At 45.0% G+C, this 23,715-nt stretch overlaps 1 protein-coding gene across 11 annotated transcripts in view; it reads left to right on the forward strand.

Annotated features, from left to right (window-relative positions):
* AKAP13 (A-kinase anchoring protein 13) overlaps window positions 1–23,715 on the forward strand; it is a 383,896-nt gene that overhangs the window by 16,722 nt on the left and 343,459 nt on the right. For 9 of the 11 annotated variants that reach the window (XM_074399971.1, XM_074399977.1, XM_074399974.1 and 6 more), the window contains exon 1: window positions 19,253–19,342. The gene's annotated coding sequence lies outside the window, so the exon portion shown is untranslated. Of the gene's footprint in view, window positions 1–1,414; window positions 1,577–1,672; window positions 1,729–19,209; window positions 19,343–23,715 lie in introns of those variants that run through there. The other 2 variants (XM_074399972.1, XM_074399973.1) reach the window with 2 other exon arrangements.

Raw genomic sequence — 23,715 nt, forward strand, 5'->3', positions numbered from 1 at the left:
GTTGGGAGCAGACTTTGCTTTGTTTAGAGACAGTGTCACTCTATTGCCCAGGCTGGAGTGGAGTGGCACCATCTCAGCTCACCGCAACCTCTGCCTCCCAGGTTCAAGCAATTCTCCTGCCTCAGCCTCCCGTGTAGCTGGGATTACAGGCAAACACCACCACGCCTGGCTAAGTTTTGTACTCTGTAGAGACAGGTTTTCACCATGTTGGCCAGGCTGGTCTCAAACTCCTGACCTCAAATGATCTACTCACTTCAGCCTCCCAAAGTGCTGGGAATACAGGCGTGAGCCACCACGCCCAGCCAGTAATAGACTTTTGGTAAAAGGTATAGGAACTCTCATTTCATTTTGGGGTGATAAAATGGGGAGTTGAAGCTTCTGATGATCATCTTGTCACTATGAGAGAAGAGGTTTCTGAGAAAGAAATTAAGACAGGAGAGCAGAACCAGGAGAAGGCAATGGGGAGGTGATGGGAGAGACGAAGGAGGTGATGGGAGTGATGAAGGAGGTGATGGGAGTGATGAAGGAGGTGATGGGAGTGATGAAGGAGGTGATGGGGGTGATGAAGGAGGTGATGGGAGTGATGAAGGAGGTGATGGGAGAGACGAAGGAGGTGATGGGAGTGATGAAGGAGGTGATGGGAGAGACGAAGGAGGTGATGGGAGTGATGAAGGAGGTGATGGGAGAGACGAAGGAGGTGATGGGAGTGATGAAGGAGGTGATGGGAGAGACGAAGGAGGTGATGGGAGTGATGAAGGAGGTGATGGGAGAGACGAAGGAGGTGATGGGAGAGATGAAGGAGGTGATGGGAGAGACGAAGGAGGTGATGGGAGTGATGAAGGAGGTGATGAGAAAGACGAAGGAGGTGATGGGAGTGATGAAGGAGGTGATGGGAGTGATGAAGGAGGTGATGGGAGTGATGAAGAAGGTGATGGGAGAGACGAAGGAGGTGATGGGAGAGATGAAGGAGATGATGGGAGTGATGAAGGTAATGGGAGAGATGAAGGAGGTGATGGGAGAGATGGATTCCCAATGACATAACTGGGTCATCTGGAACCAGACCTGCTTGAAATCTTTCTCTGGACTTAAATTTTTCTTTTGCTTTTTTTCTGGAACCAGTAGACTAAAAGTCTTAATGAATATGAAGATACTGGTCTGGGGCATATATACTTAAGTTACTGGAAGTCATCGAGGCAGTCAAAAAAGTAGAATTAGTGCTCTGAATACTATATCAAGGGCCCTGAGCACTAAGATAAATATTTGAGAGTCATTCATGTGATTAAAACCATAATAAGAGCCAATATTTAACGTTTTTTGCTTTGTGCCAGATATTGTTCTAAGGAGCTTTATATGTATTCTCTCCACTTCACAGGAACCATGTGGGTTAAATACTTTTACTATTTCTATTTTACAGATAAGGACACTAACAGACACACAGGAGAGGTTTAGTAATTTGCTGTGGTGGTCAGACTCCAAGATGGTCCCAGTGAGATCTGCTTCCTGGTATTCACGTCTTTACTTCATTCTCTCCCCTTGAGTGTGGACTGGACTTAGTGACTTCCTTCTAATGAATAGAGTAAGGCTGAAATGATGGTATGTGACTTGGAAACTAGATCATAAATACAGTGGCTTCTAGTCTCATTTCTCTGTTTCTCTCGCCTCTTTCTCTCAGATCACTCACTCTGGCAGAAGCCATGTTGTAATCAGCACTAGGAAATGGCTCATCAGGTAAGAAACTGAAGGCTCCTGAAGTCAGGGGAGTAAGCTTGAAGTGGATCTTCTAATTGCAGTCAAGTCTTCAAAACTAGAACTTCACTGACAATTTCACTGCCTCCTCATGAGAGACCCTGAGCCAGAACCACACCACAAAGCCATTCCTAATTTCTGGTCCTCAGAAACTGTGTGAAAACAATATTTCTTTGTTTTTGTTTGTTTGTTTGTTTGTTTGTTTTAATTCCAGTAATGGCTATAAGCAAGTTTGTTTGTTTTAAGCTGGTAAATTTGCTGGCAATTTATTACACAGCAATAGATAAGCAGTGCAGATTTTCATAGCAAGGGTGGGTGCTGATGCAGTAAACATCTAAATGTTGGAATTGCTTTGGGATCAGTGAGTAGAAACTTGAAAAGCTGTAAGGATTTGGAAGAGGGTAATAGTGAAAACTTCAAGTGTCTTGAACACACGATTAGTAGAATTGTGGACTTCAAGGAGCCTGCCTGTGAGGACAGCCATTTTCTCCTTAAGGGAAAAATGATGAAAATCTTATTGGAAATTAGATAAAAGGGGATTTTTGATGCAGTAGCAGAAAGGTTAGCATTGCCGCTGCCTAGAGTAATGTGGGTGGTAGGAAACGTGCCTAAGGAACTGAGAGATCAAGTTAAGGAGATTTTTAGTCTTTCCCCATCACCTTGGCTCTACTTCCTTCTGCCTTGGTTTCTTTCTCAGAAAGCTCTTCCCTCATAGTGACAAGATGACCGTTAGAACCTTCAGGCCCCCATTCTACCAGCTCTCTACTCTACTCCCAGTGGAATGAGAGTTTCTGTTTTCCAATATTTTTATCAAAAGTCTCAGGGCTGTCTTTTATTGGCTCAGCTTTGATTACATGTTCATCACTCCAGATACCACTTGGTTTCTTTATGCTTCTTACAGAAAAACGCAAGAGAAAAGAATTAACTATCCTAATGGAAGGATTTTTTCTTTTCTTTACTTTCTTTTTTTGAGACAGAGTCTCTCTCTGTCACCCAGGCTGGAGTGCAGTGGCATGATCTGGGCTCACTGCAACCTCCACCTCCCAGTTTCAAGCGATTCTCCTGCCCCAGCCTCCCAAGTAGCTGGGATAATAGGCACGCGCCCCAACACCTGGCTAATTTTTTGTGTTTTTTAGTAGAGACAGGGTTTCACCATGTTAGCCAGGATGGTCTCGATCTCCTGATCTAGTGATCTATCCGCCTCAGCTTCCCAAAGTGCTGGGATTATAGATGGGCGGATCACGAGGTCTGGAGTTTGAGACCAGCCTAGCCAATGTAGTGAAACCCATCTCTACTAAAAATACAAAAACTAGCCAGTTATGGTGGCAGGCACATGTAATCCCAGCTACTCAAGAGGCTGAGAGGCAAGAGAATGGTTTGAACACAGGAGGTGGACGTTGCAGTGAGCCGAGATCACCCCACTACACTTTAGCCTGGATAATAGAGGCAAGCACAGTGACTCACACTTATAATCCCAGGGAGGCCAAAGTGAGCAGACTGCTTGAGCTCAGGAGTTCAAGACCAGTCTGTTCAACATGGTGAAATCCTGTCACTACAAAAAAAAAAAAAAAAAAAAAAATTATCCAGGTGTGGTGGCACGCACCTGTACTCCTAACTACTTGGGAGGCTGAGGTGGGAGGATCACTTGAACTTAGGAGGTGGAGGTTGCAGTGAGCCAATATTGTGCCACTGCACTCCAGCCTGGATGACAGAACATGTCTTGAAAAGAAAAAGAAGAATTTTTTAATGGCTTATGAAGAAAGCTCAAATCCAGGGTACTGCCAGGAAAACAAGGTGCATAGATAAAGTCAAGGGTATATCTATAAATCCATGGTTAAAACTTCAGAAAGCTTGAAAGTAGAGCCTTATGGTACTTTTTAGTCAAACAAAAAGCCTCTTAGGATTGTAAAGGTGTGGTGAACAGATCCTCTTGATCAAAGAATAGGGCTTCTAAGCAGTTTAAGAGTGTTGTCTCAACTGGGCTGTGCTGGCTCACACCTTTAATCCCACTGTTTTGGGAGGCCAAGGCAGGAGGATCACTTGAGCCCAGGAGTTTGAGACCAGCCTGGGCAACATAGCAAGACCCCATCTCTACACAAATTTAAAAATTAGCTGGGTGTAGTAGTGCCTATTTGTAGTCCTAGCTATTCAGGAAGCTGAGGTGAAAGGTTGGCTTGAACTCAGGAGATTGAACCTGAAGTGAACCATGATTGTGCCACTGCACTCCAGTCTGAGTGACAGAGTGAGGCCCTGTCCCAAAAGAAAAAAAAGTCTATCAACAGAAACCCAAAGTAGAGAAGTGCTTATATCAAAGACACTTGCAAGTATGACTTTAATAACATGGACCCCCAATAAAATTCATAAGAAATCCACTACATATTTGAAATAATTATATAAGCAGAAACATCACCATCTTAGATTGAAAGAGGAAGAGACAGGACAAAATGAAAAGAGGTCTTTGGATTCTCAAATTCAACAAGAAAGAAGCAGGCTTGGCCAGGCGCGGTGGCTCATGCCTGTAATCCTAGCACTTTGGGAGGCCAAGGTGGGTGGATCACCTGAGGTCAGGAGTTCAAGACCAGCCTGGCCATCATGGTGAAACCCCATCTTAAAAAAAAAAAAAAAAGAAAATTTATAATAAAAATAGAAAAAAAGAAAGAGGCAGGCTGAGAAAACAACTCTATTGCAAACACACATTACCGGTCATTAAAAAGGAAAGATAACTCAGAAGAGGGAAGCAAGAGCTAAAAGAATCACTCCTGGGAAGAACTAGGACTGAGTTCTAATCAAGGAACTCACAATACTTCTCCAGGTAAGTTAAGAATTGCTATGAACCACCATGGCTGGTCCACAGCAATGCTGCCTTTGTGTTCCCCATTTCCACCCTTTTTGAACAGGAATGTCTATAGGGATTATCTTGTGCCTGTTTCCCCCATTGTACATTGAGTGTGCGTGTGTGTGTATACGCGTTTGTAGGGGGTACAATACTTGCCTATTTCTCAGACCTCATAGGTTTAATGATTAAGAAGAACTGATCGGGCGAAGTGGCATATGCCTGTAATCCCAGCACTTCGGGAGGCCAATGTAGGCAAATCACATGGTCAAAAGATCGAGACCATCCTGGCTAACATGGTGAAACTTCATCTCTACTAAAAATACAAAAATTAGCGGGGCTTGGTGGCATGCACCTGTAGTCCCAGCTACTCAGGAGCCTGAGGCAGGAGAATCACTTGAACCTGGGAGGCAGAGGTAGCAGTGAGTCAAGATCGTGCCACTGCACTCCAGCCTGGCAACAGAGAGACTTTATCTCAAAAAAAAAAAAAAAAACAAAAAACAAAAAACAGCACTATATATAAGGGCTATATCCACAGCTGGACCTCATTTTGGTTATGAGATTCTGGACTTTGGGCTGATATTATAATGGGCTGAGATTTTTGAAGGTCTTGAGAGGTGGTGAGTATGTTTTACATGTGGGAAGAAGATGAATCAATGAGGGGCCAGAGAATAGATTGTTATAGTTAGCCTCCAAGATGGACCTCGATGCTCCCCACCTCTTAGAATTCAGTCTTTTGTGTAATCCCCTCTTAAGTGTGAACTGAGCCTAGTGACTAGCTTCTAATGAAAAGAATAAGGCAGAAGTGTTGGTATGCAACTTAAAGACTGCGTCAGAAATGTAGTGTTGATTCTGCTCTCCCTCTCAGTGTCTCTGTCTCTCTCTTTTTCTCTCTTTCTCATCACTCATTCTGAGCAGCCATGACCTCCCAAAGTGCTGGGATTACAGGCTTGAGCCACGGTGCCTGGCCTCTAAGACAAATTTTGTTTATAATGATAGAAAGCAATTCAGACCCCACATGATGGCTCATGACTGTAATCTCAGCACTTTGGGAGGCCAAGGCAGGAAGACCACTTGAGCCAAGAAGTTCAGGACCAGCCTGGGCAACATAGGGAGACCTTGTTTCTATAAAAAAAATTTTTAAAAGAAAAAAAACTAGCTGGGCATGGTGGCACATGCCTGTCATCCCAGCTACTCAAGAGGCTGAGGTGGAGATTGCTTGAGCCTGGGAGGTCAAGGCTGCAGTGAGCTATGATCATGCCATAGCATCTAACCTGGGCAACAGAATGAGACTCTGTCTCAAAAAAGACAGAAATGGCCAGGCATGGTAGCTCACACCTGTAATCCCAGCACTTTGGGAGGCCAAGGTGGGTGGTTCACCTGAAGTCATGAGTTCGAGACCAGCCTGACTAACATGGTGAAACCCCACTGCTACTAAAAATACAAAATTAGCTGGGCATGGTGGCACATGCCTGTAATCTCATCTACTTGGGAGGCTGAGGCAGGAGCATCGCTTGAACCTGGGAGATGAAGGTTGCAGTGAGCTGAGATCGTGCCATTGCACTCCATCCTGGGCAACAAGAGTAAAACTCTGACCCAAAAAAAAAAAAAAAAAAAAAAAAAAAAAAAGACAGAAATAGGGCTGGGTGTGGTTGGTGACTCATGCCTGTAATCCCAGCACTTTGGGAGACTGAGGCTGGCAGGTCATCTGATGTCAGGAGTTGGAGTTCAGCCTGGTCAACATGGCGAAACCTCATCTCTACTAAAAATACAAAAATTAGCTGGGCGTGGTGGTGCGTGCCTGAAATCCCAGCTACTTGGGAGCCTGAGGCAGGAGAATGTTTGAACCTGGGAGGTGGAGGTTGCTCTGAGCTGAGATTGCACCACTGCACTCCAACCTGGGCAACAAAGTGAAGCTCCGTCTCAAAAAAAAAAAAAAAAAAAAGACAGAATCTCTCTCTCTCTCTCTCTCTCTCTCTCTCTATATATATATATATGTAGATAGACAGATATAGATGTAGCTCTCTCTACACAGAGAGAGAGCGAGAGACAGAAAGAGAAAGAAAGAAGGAAAGAAAAAAAGAAAAGGGGCCGGGCACGGTGGCTCACGCCTGTAATCCCAGCACTTTGGGAGGCCGAGGCGGGTGGATCACAAGGTCAAGAGATCGAGACCATCCTGGTCAACATGGTGAAACCCCATCCCTACTAAAAATACAAAAAAATCAGCTGGGCATGGTGGCACGTGCCTGTAATCCCAGCTACTCAGGAGGCTGAGGCAGGAGAATTGCCTGAACCCAGGAGGCGGAGGTTGTGGTGAGTCGAGATTGCGCCATTGCACTCCAGCCTGGGTAACAAGAGCGAAACTCCGTCTCAAAAAAAAAAAAAAAAAAAAGAAAAAGAAAAGAAAAGAAAAGGAAATTAGCATAGCCTAGGGACATGGAGGTAGGGGTGGGGATTGTGGGCAGGAGCATATAAAAACTTGTGGAGACCTCAGAAATGTTCTGTTTCTTATTTCTCGGGGTGGTTACACATTTGTCACACTCATTGAATTGTACACTTAAAATCAGCATATACTGGCCGGGCGTGGTGGCTCAAGCCTGTAATCCCAGCACTTTGGGAGGCCGAGACGGGTGGATCATGAGGTTGAGAGATCGAGACCATCCTGGTCAACATGGTGAAACCCCATCTCTACTAAAAATACAAAAAATTAGCTGGACATGGTGGCGCATGCCTGTAATCCCAGCTACTCAGGAGGCTGAGGCAGGAGAATTGCTTGAACCCAGGAGGCGGAGGTTGCGGTGAGCCAAGATTGTGCCATTGCACTCCAGCCTGGGTAACAAGAGCCAAACTCCGTCTCAAAAAAAAAACCAAAAAATAAAATCAGCATATTTATTCTAGGTATATTTTACCTTAATAAGATTGATTTTAAGAAAAGAGGGCAAGTGGAATCAGTAGCCTAAAAAGTATAATGGCAAAGGCAAGAAGATAGATGGGACAGTGTCCTAAGAATGTATTTGGGTCAAGGATTTCATGCATTTTTTAAGATAGAGAGACTTGAATAAGCTTGAAGGGTGACTATCAGGACTAGAGATGTAAACCAGAAAGCTTAAATTGTGAAGTAAAATTCCGGTGGGGCTGAAATAAATGATGTTAAGCAGGGAGTTTAGTTAGATCATGAAATACTTCCTGGGGAAGACAGGTTAGAGATTTTAGGCACTCAGTTCTAGTGTCCTCAGTAACATAGGTCTGTTTACATGCCCAAAGTTCAAGGCTTTGAGGGGAACTTGGGTTTAGATAGATTAGAAGTTTCACTTAGTTTTTCTGTGAGTTGTCACTGGAAGTCAATTATGATTGAATTATCTGCGAAAGTGTTTAGTATTATTCTGTAAGCAAAAGGGAGCTAGTGAAGTCTTTTAAGCAGGGAAGTGAAAAGTCAGGGCTGTACTTTTAGGAAAATCATTCTATTACAGAGAGGACTACAGACTAGTTAGGAGTTATTAGAGGTGGGGAAACCAGTTAGAAGAATATTTCAATCCTTCGATGGAAAGTTGGTGAATGAGCCCAAGAGAAGCAGGAATGGGAAACTTGATCTTGACTTGTAAAAGAGATGGTTGCAATGAAAAGCCAGCATGTTGGAAGTGACTGCATGGGACTGAGGGAGTGGGAAAGTAGAAAATAGAGCAGATGAGGGAGAGAAGGATATCTCACCTTCAGAGCCAAGTTTGTGGTCTAGCAGGCAATTCAGTGAAGAGGCGCTTGTAGTGAGTGGGAATACAGAGTGAAACCTAGTAGGAGTAATCTGATCAAGCTGCGAACAAGATTTAGGATGTATACATTTTCTTTTTATTGGCGGGGGGATGGAGTTTTGCTCTTCTTGCTCAGGCTGGAGTGCCATGGTGTGATCTCGGCTTACTGCAACCTCCGCCTCCCAGGTACAAGCGATTCTCCTGTGTCAGCCTCCCAAGTAGCTCAGATTACAGGTATGCGCCACCACATCTGGCTAATTTTTTTGTGTTTAATAGAGACAGGATTTCACCATGTTAGACAGGCTGGTCTCGAACTCCTGACCTCAGGTGATCCACCCGCCTCAGCCTCCCAAAGTGCTGGGATTACAGGCATGAACTACCGCACCCAGCCTGATTTTCCTTTCTTAACTAAGAAATCACCTCTTGGTTTGGACTAAGAGTCCCTTTTGAAACAAATGATACTGTGGGTATCTTAGCTCAAGCTGCTATTACAAAATACCACAGATTTGGTGGGGTAATTTATTTCTCATTCTGGAGGCTGAAAAGTCTAAGGTCAAGGTGCTAGCAGATTCACTCCTTGGTGAAGGCCTGCTTCCTTGCTTGCAGATGGCCACCCTTTCCTTGTTTCCCTATGTAGCAGAGAGAGGAGCCTTCGGTGTTCTCTTTTTGTTTTTGAGACGGAGTCTTGCTGTGTCACCCAGGCTGGAGTACAGTGGTGCAGTCTCGGCTCACTGCAACCTCCACCTCCCAGGTTCAAGAGATTCCCTTGCTGGGCGCAGTGGCTCAAGCCTGTAATCCCAGCACTTTGGGAGGCCGAGGCGGGTGGATCACGAGGTCAAGAGATCGAGACCATCCCGGTCAACATAGTGAGACCCCATCTCTACTAAAAATACAAAAAATTAGCTGGGCATGGTGGCACGTGCCTGTAATCCCAGCTACTCAGGAGGCTGAGGCAGGAGAATTGCCTGAACTCAGGAGGCGGAGGTTGCGGTGAGCCGAGATTGCGCCATTGCACTCCAGCCTGGGTAACAAGAGTGAAACTCTGTCTCAAAAAAAAAAAAAAGAGAGAGATTCTCTTGCCTCAGCCTCCCGAGTAGCTGGGATTACAGGTGCACACCACCATGCCTGACTGATTTTTGTACTTTTAGTAGAGATGGGGTTTCACCATGCTGACCAGGCTGGTCTCGAACTCCTGACCTCAAGTGATCTGCCAGACTTGGCCTCCCAAATTTCTGGGATTACAGGCGTGAACCACCATGCCCAGCCTGGTGTTTCTTCCTCTTCTTATAAGGGCATCAATCCCATCATGGGAGCTCCACCTTCATGACCTCATCAAAACCTAATTATTTCCTAAAAGCCCTACCTCTTCATATCATCACATCATACTGGGGGTTAGGGCTTCAACATATGAGCTTTGGAGACGACACACACATTTATTCCATTAACAGTGGGTAAATGGTAAATGGTGCTTCAGAATCAATATGCCTACCCTGTTCTTTCTAGAAGATGAGTTGAATGGGTTCAGGCAGTGTTTCTCAAAAATGTGTCCTTAATGGCATGTGATATATTAACATGTTTTCCAAGGGCAATTGGTGTCATGGTCAAATAAGTCTGAGAAATACAGGATTAAGCAAAGCCAAAGAGCTGGGGCTTTTTAAATGCAGGACTTCTCAGAGCCTTAATATGTAATGCTGCTAAGCACAGTGAATCTTCAAGAGAAGAGAAATATAAACTGTAGTATTTCTCATATTCATTTAAACAGACAATGCTTTTTCTAAGGAATTAATACTCCAAGAGAAGCACTTTAAGAAAAACTGAATTAAACTGTGCCGAAACTGCAGTTATTTGTAACAGTTGTACACGAATAAGGACCTCTTTCCTTTAATATTGAAAATTCCATATAGTTTTAGGAAAAAAAGTTCTATTACTAATGAGGAAAAATGTTTACGAAGTTCTTCCCTAGAAAAGCTGAGCTTAGGCCTCACATGAGTTGTTGGAGTCCGTTTCCATTAATTAGTGTTTAGGGCTCAAAAACATGGTGTTTCTCTAACTCCAGCTTCAGAAACGTACCATTATAAATAATTGGGGATAATTACGAGAGCAGCTGAATAAACTGGAAAAGGCTGAGCATAAAGAGAAAAGCCATAGGAGGAAATGTGCAGTACTTGAGCTCGCCCATAAATCTCTCTGGAGGCAGAAAAACAGCCCCCATCTTCTCCAAGCTGGAACCCGCATTTAAAGTCAATACCACATGAAACCTAACCAAATCAAAATAATGTTACCCTGAAAAGTGACTCTGGTTTTCCTTTCTTTCTTTCTTTTTTTTTTTTTTTTTTGAGACAGAGTCTTACTCTGTCTCCAGGTGCCAGGCTGGAGTGCAGTGGCACGATCTTGGCTCACTGCAACCTCCACCTCCCAGGTTCAAGCAATTCTCCTGCCTCAGCCTACTGGGTAGCTGGGACTACAGGCGCAAGCCACCATGCCCAGCTAATTTTTTTTTGGTATTTTTTTTAGTAGAGACAGGTTTTATCATGTTGGCCAGGATGGTCTCGATCTCTTGACCTCGTGATTTGCCCGCCTTGGCCTCCCAAAGCGCTGGGATTACAGGCTTTAACCACCGTGCCTGGTCGACTCTGGTTTCCTTTTGCAGTTATTAGGAGAGAATCTCTGGACGCTTTCATGCCCTGAAAATTAAATCCCTTGACTCCAGACTAAGAAATATGGCTATAACTTTGTTTAGGGCAGAGTGGTCCCTTAATCCTGAGGCATTTGTGAGTCCGTCCTTCCTATCAACCCAGCACCCCTCACCCTTCTACCACTGGAAACCTAATGACTTTAGAAGCTTAATTTGGTCCCAAGAGCAGCCTTCAAGCAAACCTTTTGCAGGAAAGGTCATTATGGAGAAAAGCAAGGGTTTCAGAAATGAAATAAATTGTTCTATCAATGAGCAGTACATCTGGCATTTATTAATTAAAGGCTGGGGAGCCTCTGGGGGCAGGAGGCTGGGTGGCTGCCTCATCTATTGAGAAGTCAGTACATGACAATATACACTTTTTGTTGAAAATTCTCTATTACAATTTTGGCAAGGCACCTGTTTCCCTGCATTTGTCAAATACTAATTTTTCTGCATAATCACATCTACTCCTAGACTGCCTTTTATTTTATTGTCTCTAACAGGGGAAGTGGAGGAGGGAGTTAAAGTGGGCAGAGCAACGTGCACTGTGCCAGGCAACGTGCTCAGGGTTATACACAGGTTGCTTCATCTATTTGTTATAATGTGGCTATTGGGTGGGAGTGATCCCTTTACAGACAAAGAATTTGAGCATCCATGATCCAAACTTAGCTCTGACTGCTTCTAAACTCTTTGTTTCATATAAGAAGAACTTAGAGAAGTTAGGCACTCTGATGCCCCGACAGCAGGGATGTAGATCATAAATCAGCTTGACTGCTTTGGAAGACTGCTAGCAATGAATATGCATCAAGGTCCCTAAAATGTTAATAGTATCTGACCTGGTAATAATCATAATGATAAATGCCATTTACTGCACATTTACCTGCAATTCAGCATATAACACTAAGCCATTTCTCTGTCTGGTTTGTGCCTGTAGAATTCCTGAAATGTACTCTCAACAAGGAATTGGTTGCTTAAACAACTGTCTACTGAATGCCCACTCTGTAGATACGCTGAAGAGATAGTTCATGGTTCCAAGTACAGAGGGGAGGAGCAGGGGGTGAGAGAGCCCGAAAGAGGGAAATCGTATTCAAGTACTATTCTAACTTGGATTTGGCAACTTTCCTTTAGTTTTCCTGTCTCGAGTGATAAGCGGTGCCAATCAGTAGCTATGAAACTTGGAGCAAATCACTTAATCTGTGCAAAAGAGATTCCTTGTTACTTGTAAAAGGACGATAATAGTGCTAGCCTGGGGTCGTGGTGACGAATAAACAGATAATGCAAGTGAAGAGGTACAGTGCAGGAATTTTGGCTTTAGGAACATATTGAGCTTTGGAAGGAATTCCTAGATAGAGGCTCGTATCAGAAGCGAACAACCTCACCTTTGCTGTTTAGTACACACCAGCCATTAGCCACACATGGCTTTTGAGCACTTGAAATGTGGCTAGACTGAATTGAAATGTGCTGTAAGTGTAAAATACACACTGGATTATTTTGAAGACTTATCACAATAGATAGAATGTAAATAAATAATACATTTATTTACATTAATAAATTTCACCTGTTTCTTTTTTACTTTATTTCTTTATTTATTTTGAGATGGAGTCTCACTCTGTCACCTAGGCTGGAGTGCTGTGGCACTATCTTGGCTCACTGAAACGTTTGCCTTCTGGGTTCAGGTAATTCTTCTGCCTCAGCCTCCTGAGTAGCTGAGATTACAGGTGCCTGGCACCATGCCTGGCTAATTTTTGTATTTTTAGTAGAGACGGGGTTTCCCTATCTTGGCCAATCTGGTCTTGAACTCCTGACCTTGTGATCCACCCACCTCAGCCTCCCAAAGGGCTGGGATTACAGGCATGAGTCACTGACCGTGCCCAGCCTTCTTTTTTACTTTTTAAATGTGACTACTGGAAAATTCTAAAGCATACATATAGCTCATATATATTGAATAACATTGGGCTTGACATTGAGGAGGTAAGGTTCCCTCTGTCCCCAAGAAGTAAAAATTCAGCTCCAGACTGCAAAACCTTCTGCCTGGAGCCAGGTTTCTCTTAGATTCCCCTCTTCCTGTCCATTCTCATCCCCACCTTAAATCCAGCCTCGACATATGGTGTAAGGTGATCTTTCTATTACAAGATGAAAATCTGCTCTCGTTACTGTTCTATTGCTTTATACTTTTTGTTTCCTTTTTACCTTTCAGAATAAGGGCCACACTCCTTACCATAGCCGTGTACCAGGCCATTCATGACCTGGCTTCCATTCCCTGCCCTCAGCTTCACCTCCCACCCCGTTTCTTATGTGTGTTGTCTTTGTAATACCTCCGTGTCTTTGAATGTGCTCTTCCCTTTTCTGGAAAGGTCATTCTACTGTCTATGCACACACACCCTAGTCTCCAGCACTACCCCACCGTTCTTTATCTGCCTGATTGTGTTACAAGACCCAGCTTATTTGTCTCAACTTTTCTAAACTTTCATCCTTTAACTAGAAGAAATACTCTCTGACTGGGTACAGTGGCTCACGCCTGTAATCCTACCACTTTGGGAGGCCAAGGAGATCGAGAGCATCCTGGCCAATATGGTGAAACCCCGTCTCTACTAAAATTAAAAAAAAAAAAAAAATTAGCCAGGCATGGTGGCGTGTGCCTGTAGTCCCAGCTACTCAGGAGGTGGAGCCAGGGAAATCGCTTGAACCTGGGCAGCGGAGGATGCCATAAGCCGAGATCATGCCACCGCACTCTAGCCTGGGTGACAGAGCAAGACTCCATCTCAAAAAAAGAAAAAAAAAAAAAAAAAAAGAAATACTCTATATTTCCTCTAACACTCTGCATTTGCCTCTTTTTTTTTTTGAGACGGAGTTTCGCTCTTGTTACCCAGGCTGGAGTGCACTGGCGCGATCTCGGCTCACCGCAGCCTCCGCCTCCTGGGTTCAGGCAATTATCCTGCTTCAGCCTCCTGAGTAGCTGGGATTACAGGCACGTGCCACCATGCCCAGCTAATTTTTTGTATTTTTAGTAGAGACGGGGTTTCACCATGTTGACCGGGATGGTCTCGATCTTTTGACCTCGTGATCCACCCCCCTCGACCTCCCAAAGTGCTGGGATTACAGGCTTGAGCCACCGCGCCCGGCCTGCATTTGCCTCTTTAAAGGCACCCACACATTTGATTTCTTCCTGGTTTGCCTGCCTGTTTCCTTCAATTGACTGTGAGTTTCTTAAAGACAGTAACCTCTTCTCCACCTATAACCCCAGGACCACGACTAATGCCTGGCACACAGTAAACTATCAATAGAAATTTGTCAAGGAATTGACCAGGGATCATCAGCTCATGGGAGGTGTGGCAATTAGAACTCTTCTGGATGCAAGCAACAGAAACCTGCGCTTGGCCAGGCTTTATTGGTCTACAGGATCGAAAAGTCTACATTGCTAGATTCAGCAGTTAAACTAATGTCACTAAGACATTGTTTTTCTTCATTTCTGTTTACTTTCCACTGTTCCAGTTCCATTCTAAAGGTTCTTTCCTTATGGTGACAAGATGGCTGACAGCCATATCCTTCCAGATTCCATTTAAGGTAGACAAATATTCCAGTCAAGCAAGACCCTAGTTCCAGCAGAGGGTAGAATTTACTTCTGTCATCCCTGATTGACCTATTTGGGATCATGTGTCCAACTCCAAAGTTGTCACTGTTGCCCGTGGATAGGACACATCAGGAGAGTCTGGTCTGAATTCCATGCTGAGGCCATGGAGTTGGGGCTGTGATAGAACTAGCTGGCTTTGCACCAAGCAAGGAGCTGAGGGTGGATGTTCTGAAAGCCTCATCAGGGCACACCTTCTATCACAAAAGCAATACAATGTCCACTGCTGTGAAGGAACACTGGGACACATTTGTTCCAGTGCTTCTGTTGTCAAAGTGGACATTTAGACAGTGTGAGTTTCAAGAGAATTTATGGTCTTTTAACAGTGTTAATTTTGTTTTTTCTTTGCTTTGGCATTGCCAGGAAATCTCTGTAAAATGGGATTTATTCTTGTTATATTTTTTGGTATTATATAGAACCTGTGTAAATCAGTTGGGAAAATATAAGTCAATGGAGAGACAGTTCAGAGATATAAAACCCTACCACTGCTTAATAATGCATTTTTTCTGGCTTGTAAACTTCCTGAGAATATGAGAAAATGATTAAACCTGTGACCTCTTTCCATGAAATGGGGCACACCGTTATAGAAATATTGGAATAACAAGTCGTTAGTATCAGGGACACTCGGTTTGAAGCCTCCTTACAGAAGCTCCTTCTGTACAAATTTACTAATGCGAAACATTTATGGAGTCCATACTGTAACCAGATATTATTAGAGGGGCAGGAGAGAGGGAAAAACACAACAGACTTCAGGGAGCTTACATTATAGTGGGAAGAGCCAATAAACACCCAAGATAAATAAGGTTCTTTCCGATTGAGATAAATGCTATGAAAAAAACTGAGTAATATGCAAGAGAGGGACTAGATGAGAGTGAGTTACTTTAGGGAGGGTGGTCAAGGAAGATTTCCCCAAGGAAGATCATTTGAACGGAGGCCTGAGTGATGAGACAACATCGGCCATGTAGATAACAATTTAGGAATCCCCAAAGGACAGAGGGCTCAGCCGTTTGGGGAATTTAGGGTTGACCCTTGCCTTCAAAGTCGGGTTTCAGGCTAGGCATGGTGGCTCATGCCTGTAATCCCAGCACTTTGGGAGGCTGAGGTGGGCAGATCGCCTGAGGTCAGGAGTTCAAGACCAGCATAGCCAATATGGTGAAACCCTGTGTCCACTAAAAATACAAAAACTAGCCAGGCATGGTGGTGCAAACCTGTAATCCCAGCTACTTAGGGGGCTGAGGCAGGAGAATCACCGGAACCTTGGGAGGCAGAGGTTGCAGTGAGCTGAGATTGCACCACTGCCCTCCAGCCTGGTGACAGAGTAAGACTCTATCTCAAAAAAAAAAAAAAAAAAAAAAAAAAAAAAGTCACATTTCAGACCTCAGTTACCTCAGCAGCACCTGGGAGCTTTTTAGAAATGCAGAATCCCAGATGCCATTCCAGACTTACCGAATCAGAATCCACATTTAACAAACACTCTCAGGTGATTTGTAAGCACAGTAAATTCGAGAAGTGCTAGACTCTTAACTTTTCCTGAAGCCCATTGGAAAGGTGCAAATCCTGCTGAGGCAGGGAGCGGGGAATGGTGGTGTCAGTGTGCACATAAAGATGACATGGTAACATTTGTTGCTGTCTCTGAAACACCAGCAGTTTCTAAGGGAAGGTCGTTGGATGATCAAATGTTAGGGTCCAAGTGATTTTCTTGGTTAGCCCTCTTGCTTCACAGGAGACAGGTTCTTTGAGAAGTGACCGGCTAATGGTAGGCTGCTTTGAGGCAGTCAGTCAGGTCTAGGGTCTGGGTGTCTTCTCTCTCTCTCTCTGTGCAGGCTTTTTTTTTTTTTTTTTTTCTTTGTAAAGATAAGGTCTGACTCTGTCACCCAGGCTGGAGTATAGTGGCACAATTTGGCTCACTTGCAACCTCTGCTTCCAGGGCTCAAGCGATCCTTCCACCTCAGTCTCCCAAGTAGCAGGGATTTGGGCTACCACCCTTGGCTAATTTTTGTATTTTTTAGTACAGATAGGGTTTCACCTGTTGCCCAGGCTGGTCTTGAACTCCTGGGCTGGAGTGCTCAGGCCTCAGCCTCCCAAAGTGCTGGGATTACAGGTGTGAGCCATCACACCCAGCCTTGTGCCAGCTTTTAAATATCAACAAGGACAGATTAGAGAACAGTGGAGGAGGGTAAGCAGCATGATGAGGTGATTCAGAAATAATTTCACATGAAGAACTGGGCATGCTTGGCCTTTTTTTTTTTCTTCTTTTAAAAGCCGTTCTGTGAGGATTAAGAAAATAGGTCCAGGGTCCAGGCGTGGTGGCTGACACCTGTAATCCCAGCACATTTGGAGGCCGAGGCAGGCCGATCACCTGAGGTCAGGAGTTCGAGACCAGCTTGGCCAACATGGTGAGAACTCATCTCTACAAAATATACAAAAAAAATTAACCCGGTGTGGTGGTGTGCACCTGTAATCCTAGTTATTTGGGTGGGTGAGGCAGGAGAACTGCTTGAATTCGGGAGGCAGTGAGCCAAGATCGCTCCATTGCATTCCAGCCTGGGCAACAAGAGCAAAACTTTGCCAAAAAAAGAGAAACAACAACAACAACAACAACAACAACAACAACAACAACAACAACAAAAAAAAAAAAAAAAAAAAAAAAAGAGCACCAGAGCTCAACATTAGGAGCATTTCTGAGATTTAGAGCTATTCAACAATGGAAGTTATAGTTACACACATCAGGTATTCACAATAACCTTTCTCAGGTATTTGGTCACTGCTGTGAGCCTGCCTGCATCAGTGTTTCCCAAATGGCAGTCCTTGGCATTCTTTTTTTTTGGGTGGGGGGTATAACCCGTACCAAATTTTTAAGAGCTGACATTAAAAATACATGTTTAAAACGTGTAAAGTTACTAGCTGTGGAAAAGAAAAAATATAAAAAAAAGAAAAACTGCCGGGCGCGGTGGCTCAAGCCTGTAATCCCAGCACTTTGGGAGGCCGAGGCGGGTGGATCACGAGGTCGAGAGATCGAGACCATCCTGGTCAACATGGTGAAACCCCGTCTCTACTAAAAATACAAAAAATTAGCTGGGCATGGTGGCTCGTGCCTGTAATCCTAGCTATTCAGGAGGCGGAGGCAGGAGAATTGCGTGAACCCAGGAAGCAGAGGTTGCAGTGAGCTGAGATCGCGCCATTGCACTCCAGCCTGGGTAACAAGAGCGAAACTCCGTCTCAAAAAAAAAAAAAAAAAAAAAAAAAAAAAAGAAGAACTATAAAACGTGTAAACTGCACTAGATGTATTTTTCATTCATGTATATACTTTTGTTATCCACCACCCAGGTCAAAATACAGAACCAGCACCCCAGATGGTTCTCTCCTCCTTCTCCTTGAAGTGTACTTCAAGAAGAGTTTTTACTTAACACTCTTTTTTTTTTTTTTTTTTTGAGACACAGTTTCACTCTTGTTACCCAGGCTGGAGTGCAATGGCGCGATCTCGGCTCACCGCAACCTCCGCCTCCTGGGTTCAGGCAATTCTCCTGTCTCAGCCTCCTGAGTAGCTGGGATTACAGGCATGCACCACCATGCCCAGCTAATTTTTTGGTATTCTCAGTAGAGACGGGGTTTCACCATGTTGACCAGGATGGTCTCGATCTCTTGACCTCGTGATCCACCCGCCTCGGCCTCCCAAAGTGCTGGGATTACAGGCTTGAGCCACCGCGCCCGGCCAACACTCTTTTTGAAGTACATTTTTTTTTTTTTTTGGCCACTTTTTATTTGACATTAATGAAACAATGGTTTGACGTCATAGGCATGCCCCTCCTAATGAGCACTACAACACTTAACTATTTGAAAAAAAAGTTTCTTCGTGTACCAACTAATATATTCTACTCGGCTACAGTTGGTACACGGATTTGTTTCCTAAAGCAACCAGATGATTTCTGAGGTCCTTTGCAGCTCGAACACGGAATGACTTTGTGGTGATCGAGTAACCAAAAGTTCACGGAATGCACTGTCACAATCGTGATTCCGCCATAGCACCGTGCATCCATGCAACACTTGTTTAATACCTAGCAGTGACTCTGCTAGGCTGTGGACACAGAAGACTAAACCCCACTTCCTGATTTGAAGTGGGGGAAATAGAGGAGTAAATCATTTCAGGATGTGTGGTTAAGTGTTGCAGTTCAGGTAACCACCGGCACACAGAGGAAGGGCGGTTTCTGGAGACAGGGCGGAGAGGAGACCGTGGGTGGGCATGTCCCAGAGCAGCCTCAGCCAGCCACCCCACTTTGATCACTTTGCCGCCAGCAACAGCGGCGGTCAACCTCAGCCTCCCTTAGCAACCTGCGTGCCCCGCCCAGGAGCCTTACTATTGGTCTCGTGGAGCGGGATGGGCAGCTCTGCCGTGCAATCCCAGCTCGCAGCCCTTGGCTCCGCGTGTATTCACTGGAGGACTCTCAGGCTTTACCGCCCTCTCACGTGCCCCGCCCACTCCGGGCAGCCTGCGGCGCATGCGCCGGCGGGCTGGGTCTGTGTGCTGGGGAGCGCGGAGCCGGAGCAGCTGTGGAGAAGCGCTTGGGCTCCGCCGAGACCGTAGTGTCCACTGCTCGCCTCGGTCGCCACCGCTTTGGCCGTCGCCACTGGTGGAGCGGCCGCCTATTGTATTTCTCCGTGGCGAAGGTGAGGAGCTGTCCCGGCTCGGCCCGCGGGGGAGCCCCGGGAGCCGCACGGTGAGAGCGCAACTTAGTTGGCGGAGTTGGGGGAAGTTTTGATTTGAGGAGGGGTCCGGGTGCGGAGCGCCGCCCCTCCCCTGCGGCCGCTCGGTGGGCCGGGCCTCGGAGAAGGGGCGAGGGCTGCGGGGGGCTTTCGGGGCGGGCGGGACGGACGGGTTGCCTGACGGCGCCGGGACCTCTGTTCTGCGGACCCCTCCTCCCTTCGCATCACCCTTCTCCCGCATTGTCTGTTCGGGGCTCGGCGCGCCTCCCACCCCGCAGCGCCACTTGGGTTGGTCGCCGCGTTCCGGGTCGGAGACGCGCTCGGCGGCGGAGGCCCCCTCAGGCGCCCCGCCCCCAGTGAGGCCCCGAACCCCGTGGCCCGGGTCCCCGGGTCGGCGCTGCGGGGTCGGGCCCACTCCTCCCCCGGGGCTGGCGGCCGCGGTGTGGAGTCCGCGCCGCGAACAAGTGCTGCGGGCGCGAGGGAGCTGTTCCCCGGGGCCGACCCGGGCGGTAAACACGTCGGGCCGCGCCCGCCTGCCGGAGCCGTTCTGCGCCTTCTAGGGGGCGCGGCCGGGCTGAAACCGCGCTGGTCGGAGGCGGGCGGCCCGGGAGACCTGTGCGGTCCCCACGCGCTCTGGGACCCGTGCAGCCGGCTCAACTTGCAGCTATATCTTGAGAGCAAACAAAACAAAACTTTTTTTTTTTTTTTTTTTTTTTGGTAAATATGGCTCACTGCCATTTTTTTTTTTTTTCTTTTTGCAAAGCCAACCAGTATGTGAAGTTGAAAAAAGGAAAACCCCTCAAACTCCCCCCCTCCGCCTTTTTTTTTTTTTTTTTTTAATCAAGAAAGCGGGTAGGTAAGTTTGTTTTGTTTTGGAAGTTCTTATAGCCGAGTGATATCGTCACGTTTAATTTTCTAGTTCCTACTGTGAACTCAGGAATTCGCAGTGAAAGTTGGATTGAGCGTTATTTTGGTGTTCATTCTTTGCTATGACACTCCTTAATGAAGTTATTTGGAGACTTTATTGCTTCAGTACAGTAAAAACCAGTGTGCCTTTTTTTTTGTTGCTACTCGCCCGCACCCCGCCTCACCCCACACAACTGTTTTATTTTTCGAAGAAGCAGTTTATTTAGTTTTTCTAAACCGTTGGATTGCCCAGATGAGGACAAAGGGTGCAGTTCTTAAAAGGTCATTATTGGCAAGTTTGTGAAGGAGCTGACATCAGTTGAGATAAATCATTGTTCCTGTTCTTGTGTTCCATCGTGGACTCTTGCGGATTTGCAGGCTGCATTAAGTACAAGTCTTGTCAAGTTTTGGGTGCTCGTATTCCACTGAATTTGGTTCTTGTGGCTTATGAGATGAACATAATTCTGTTTGAGTTTCCCAGATGGAACTAGCTTAAATGTCTGTCATTCATAGTGGAAGAAAATGTGCATAGTGTCATTTATCTTTAACTTCAGTTGTGTTCCTTTACCACCTGCTAAATGTAAAAGAAAAATTTGAGAAATAGTGTGTGTGTCAGGTTGCTTTGAGTGATTTCCCATGCTAAGTGAGTCATGTGGGGAAGCGTTCCTGGGCTTCTCCCGTGGGCCTTGTGTTATAAAACTAACTTTCTTCACCTGGTGAAGCTAAAGACAAATTTTCTTTAGGCACAGGCGTTTCCCTTTTAAAACTACAGTCACTTGTAGGATTCAAAATACTCGCTCGATGGCTTTCCTTCCTGGTTGTGTGGTTGTGTGTGTGTGTGTGATTGTGGAGAAGGGGGTTGACAGAGGTTGGAAGGGATTGTCAGGAAGGGAGACATAATGTAAACAAGTACTACTTAAAACATAACGTCTCGAGTACACCAGTTGCTTTCCTTCTCTGGGCTGTGATGGCGTGTTATACTGTAGATATAATTGTTTTAGGATTTCTCACACTTCATCTGCCTTGACTAAATGGTAACTGCACACATAGTGTAAATGGACTCCTCTAGTCCTTGAGGTCTGTAATAGACCTTATTTAGCTTTATACCCTCTTTGTCAGTAAAGAGTCTTAACATAGTACAGGCACAGTATGTATTTGAATTGGGTAAAGTATTTTTACTGCCTAGTAGTAGCGTACATGGGAGAGAGCCACTAACTCTGGGGACTTGTCCAAAATGACAATTAACTTGGTGCTCTGTGATGAAATTTATTTTAAAAGGATTTCTAACCTTTTAAAAAATCTGTTGGTTATTTTTTGAAAAGAAGTGGGGCTTAACTAGTGCTCTAAGGATTTCAACAAGAGATTTCGATTTAGAAATCCTACCCGCCCTTGGGTGAAATTATTATCTTTTTTAGAGCCGGAGTATCACTGTTTCCCAGTGGTCTCTAACTCCTGGACCCAAGCCATCCTCCCACCTCAGCCTCCCACAGTGTTGGAATTACAGGCGTGAGCCACCCCACCCAGCTGGTGAAATTATTAAAATTGTTGGACAAATCTAGTCACAACTCTCCCTCCATTGGGAAATTGGGGAAAAAAGTGAGAAATTTTAGAAAAAAGCACACGCTTTGGAGCCAAGTGGAGTTCAGATCCACACATTTCCATTGACCAGTTACATAGCCTGTCAGAGCGTCAGTTTCCTACTTCCTAAGGGTTAGTGACATGCTTTGCAGTGTTCTCAGGAATAATGAAACTATTTGTGAGGTACTTACTACAGTACCTAACACGAAGTAGGTAGCTATTTCCTCGTAGCTGTAATGATAATAATTGTGATACGTTTTTACATGACTTAAGCATTCTTAAAAGTCTGATGCTTCTAAGTATAGAGGTTTAGCGATTTCTTCCATAAATAAGGGGCCCTGAGACTTGTGAGTCTTATCCAAATGCATTTCTCAAAGGTGCCAGATGAACTGAAGGATAATGGAAACAATAGTGAATTTATCTTTTCAGTCACCTGTTAGTCTTCCTTTGAGAGTGGGACTTGCAGAGTGGCATGGTAGGGTAGAGTTCTTTGTGACTGTGGTATTTAGGAAACGGTGAGAGATGGATTGTTTTCAGTACATCAGTCATAAGATGATATGAGTTAGTTCCAACTTTCCTTTTTTTACCTTAGTCTTGAAAAATAATAAGTATGGATTATGTCCGTATTTCTCAGACTTGTTTAAGGTAGAACTGGACTGGATGTTAACAGTGTTAGTTCAGTACAGAGACATGAGTGAGTCACTCCCTTCCCTTTCAAGGTAACACTTTTAAACGTGCCACCGTTTACAGAAAAAAGCAGTGATTTAAATCAGTTATGCTAGCACAGTTTAGAATATTTACAGTACCAGCTGGAGTAGATACATTCTAGAAATATTTACCTGTTAAGGACATTTCTGTATATTTTATTCCATCTTTCCATTAGTTTTTGTATGAAGAGATTATAGTGAACCTTTAAAAATTATATTTGATCACACAGATTGAGGAGAAATCTTTAAAAATTATATTCGATCACACTTAGAGATTGAGGATAAATTTTTTTTTTTTTTTTTTTTTAGACGGAGTTTCGCTCTTGTTACCCAGGCTGGAGTGCAATGGCACGATCTCGGCTCACCGCAACCTCCGCCTCCTGGGTTCAGGCAATTCTCCTGCCTCAGCCCCCTGAGTAGCTGGGATTACAGGCACATGCCACCATGCCCAGCTAATTTTTTGTATTTTTAGAAAGACGGAGTTTCACCATGTTGACCAAGACGGTCTCGATCTCTTGACCTCGCGATCCACCCGCCTCGGCCTCCCAAAGTTCTGGGATTACAGGCTTGAGCCACCACGCCCGGCTGAGGATAAATCTTTAAAAATTTTATATGATCACACAGATTGAGGGTAAAAACATTAAAAATTATAACTTACAGATTGAAGGTAAACCTTTAAATGTTATATTTGGTCACACTTTGAGATTTAGGGTAAAAACATTCCTGACAAAGCTAGGCAAAGAAACTTGGACTCTTGATGTTCCCTTCATTTAAAGTTAGCATCTAGCCCTTGAATAGACTTGGTTATTACTGATGGGGACGGCATCCATTTGGAAGTAGCTTTCCTGTCTCACTGTTTCCCAGGTTAGGCTGTCTTAGTGCTGTAAATGGGGAGAGAGGAGAAAGCCGTTGGTGGAAGAAAGTTTGTTTCGTGGCCTGGCTCAGTGGCTCACGCCTGTAATTGCAGCATTTTGGGAGGCCGAGGTGGGCGGATCACTTGAGGTCAGGAGTTCAAGACCAGCCTGGTCAACATGACGAAACCCCGTCTCTACTGAAAATACAAAAATTAGCCAGGTGTTGTGATAGGTGGTGTAATCCCGGCTACTCAGGAGGCTGAGGCAGGAAAATCGCTTCAACTTGGGAGGTGAATATTGCAGTGAACTGAGATCACACCACTGCACTCCAGCCTATGTGAC

Source organism: Saimiri boliviensis, chromosome 5 (assembly GCF_048565385.1).
Source record: "Saimiri boliviensis isolate mSaiBol1 chromosome 5, mSaiBol1.pri, whole genome shotgun sequence".
Lineage (NCBI taxonomy): Eukaryota > Metazoa > Chordata > Mammalia > Primates > Cebidae > Saimiri > Saimiri boliviensis.